Here is a 2,933-nt window from a genome sequence, read left to right as displayed (position 1 = left end):
CTCTACATGTCACTTTCTTGACAGCTAGCTTCCTTTATTTTGATTTGATTTTTTTTTGACAAACTGACATGATACCTCTGTGCATTGAGAAAGTAGAACCATTACTTTCCATTTTAATAAAACACTAATAAGGTTCTCTCTCTTTCATTAGAAAAAAACAAAGTGGGAAGTGACATACCCCGAAATTCGCCATACCCTTCACATAATCATATAGTCACTAACCCCAAACACTTGCATATCATCTTCAAGCATTAATCTCTTTTGAATAAGCATGGTTCAACAAGAGGCGACGCGTGACTTAAATCCATGTGTTTCTGGTGCATAAGTGGTCGATTTTTATTCATTTGATTATGGTTCAATTTGATTTACAAGTCATGTCAATTGGATTCATCAGTTCATTGCATGTTATCATTACGGTCAGCATTATGTCAATTTATTTTTTCAAGTCGATTTTAGCTTCAATTTGATTTTTGGTTCAAATTAAGTTTTGAAGTTTAAATTGATTTTTTGAGGTTAGATTTTGATTTGTGGAATTTAAATTCGATTTTAGAAATCAGTGCATCATTTTTAAAATTAATTTTCCGGTTTCGGTTTAATTTTAAGACTCATTTTACTTTTTAAATTTATTTGCTTTCTATTAATGGGCCATTTTTGATTTAGAGTTAACCCATTCTTTTTTTTTCTTTTTCAATAACAAGTTTAACATAGTCATAAGCCCATGTTAAGCCCAAGCAGATTAAGCCCATTTTAATTCAAAATCCGATTTCAAATAACCAATGTCCATTCATATCCATTGACATATCCAATTGAGGAAATTGCAGTGCAATGTGAAAAGCAATTTGAAAAGCTGCATAAAGCCACAACTGAAAAACAACACAAAAGTCAAAAACCAGCTGCAAGAATAAGCAGTACAAGCCAAACAACGTGTAAGCCAAGTCCAGAACGCAGCTTCCAAACGACGCACCAAAGTTGACAAAGCGAAACGCAAACGCAACAAAGTGAAATGCAAACGCAGAAATAACAGCAAAATCCAAAGCTGCAGCCACCAGCTCCAAACGCAGTACAGCAACTGAAAAGCCAAAATGCAAGCTATCAGCAATAAACGACGGAAAATATCAACGGCTACAAACATTCAAAATGCATCATGATTTCCCATTCAAAACACGACTAAAAATTGGAAACGACAAGGAAGAATTGAAATGACAATCCAAAACGCGGCAATAACGGTATAAACGACGTGCATCTAAACCTTAAGAGTCTATATAAGCACGGTGATTCACAAGTGAAGGCTGCTTTTTTCTTTTTCTTTCTTTGAAAGACCAGAATCAATTTTGCATATCTCACTTCTTTCTTCTTCAACCTAACCGAAACTCTCTTCTCTTACCCCGATGCAACCATACAGAATCATAACCGATTCTCACCTGCGCATCTTTCACCACCTTCTTCTGCAAAATTCGGCACTGAACCATAACAATTTCTGCAAATCGAACCAAAGGACGAACGACTTCGTTTACCACAAGATCAATAACTCCTCAAAAAATCAGGAAATTCCCAGTAGAGGAAAGGAAGAGGATTAACGAATCGAAGCAAGTTTGGTTACCTAAGCTCTGAATTCGTCGTCGCCGTTGCCGGTAGGATTTACATCGCAGATCGTTTCGTTATTGAGTTGTGTTTATGCCGAGAGAGACGTAGGTCGAGATGATGTGTTTGTCACTGCTACGAATCGCCGCTGCCGGTGACGAAACCCGACACGGCCAAGTTTACTGTTGCGGCCAGGATCCGCGTGGTTGTTTTTCTTCTTCTTCTTCTTCTGGTGAGCTGCGGCCATGAACGAGTGAGGAAGGAAGAGAATCGTGTAGTCCTTCCTTTTGATCCCTCAGATTGGGCTTAATCTCCTTAAGGCTCAAACTGAACTCTTCTACCAACACACACTCCATAAACTTGTTTCTCCCCCCCCCCCCCGGGTTTGGGCTTAATAGTCCATGGCCTTGTGTTATCTCCTAGTTTAACTAATTCATTAGTTTAATTAGGATTAAGTTGAGTTTTTAGGATTTAAGTTTAGGTTAATTATAGGATTATTAGGATAATTAGATTAATAGTAGGATTAGTTTAGGATTTATTAGTATTAAATTGATTTTTAATTCTAATGCTTGATTTGTTGAATATTATTTTTTGATAATTGTTTGTTGATGTTAGAAATAACTTGATATTAACTTTGATATTGTTTGACTTTAGAATTTTAATTTGGTCTTCATGGTGATATTGTTTGATAATTTTTGTTAATTATTTACTTTAGAATTTTGTTTAGATTTTTATATTGTTATTAATTCTCCTATAATCTTGATTAACATCTAACATCTAACCATTAACATCTAATTCATTTTAAATTCCGCATTCTAACTTCTAACTTTTTTACATTCTTGTACCTAACTTCTAACATTTAATTTTTATCATTTACTTTATTCGCTTTTATTTTGCTTTATATTCCATATCGTACATTCTCACTTCATCTTGAAAATGAACCTAAAAATGGTAAAGACTTAAAAAAATACAAAAAGATAATAACCTATGCATGGAAAGGAAATTGGACAATGGACTTAGAGATTGTTGTTAGGACCCCTTGCAAGAGACTTTGGACAAGTATTTGACCCGAACATGGATGGAGCATTCGAGAATCAAGAAGAATTTGTAATCTTTATGTGCTTTCTAGTGTAGGACACTATGCACACATAAGGATTTCTCTTGGGCTACTTGAAAATGAGACCTTTTATTTCCTGCACTCCCTTGTACTTTACATGTACCCCCTCCCCTTTCAGATGTATGCTTTTACTTGCTTTCTTTTATTGCTTTATAGCTACTCCTTAGGCATTAGGAGCGATCACTCTTTCACAATTAATAAGCAAACCCTTGATCCAACGTCAAGCGGTCTTTTT

At 35.3% G+C, this 2,933-nt stretch overlaps 1 long non-coding RNA gene across 2 annotated transcripts; it reads right to left on the bottom strand.

Annotated features, from left to right (window-relative positions):
• Nucleotides 1-736: 736 nt before the first annotated feature.
• On the bottom strand, nucleotides 737-2,252 carry LOC127128828 (uncharacterized). Of its 2 annotated transcripts, none has more exons than XR_007806045.1 (2): nucleotides 1,250-2,252; nucleotides 737-1,069 (listed from the first exon to the last, which is right to left on the bottom strand). It is a non-coding gene; the product is annotated as an uncharacterized LOC127128828 (long non-coding RNA). The 2 variants fall into 2 exon arrangements; XR_007806046.1 differs by having other exon boundaries at nucleotides 1,422-2,252.
• Between the last annotated feature and the right edge of the window lie 681 nt (nucleotides 2,253-2,933).

This window comes from Lathyrus oleraceus, chromosome 3, assembly GCF_024323335.1.
Source record: "Lathyrus oleraceus cultivar Zhongwan6 chromosome 3, CAAS_Psat_ZW6_1.0, whole genome shotgun sequence".
Lineage (NCBI taxonomy): Eukaryota > Viridiplantae > Streptophyta > Magnoliopsida > Fabales > Fabaceae > Lathyrus > Lathyrus oleraceus.
Note: the sequence above shows the minus strand (reverse complement) of the source record. Positions and strands in the feature narration are given on the sequence as shown.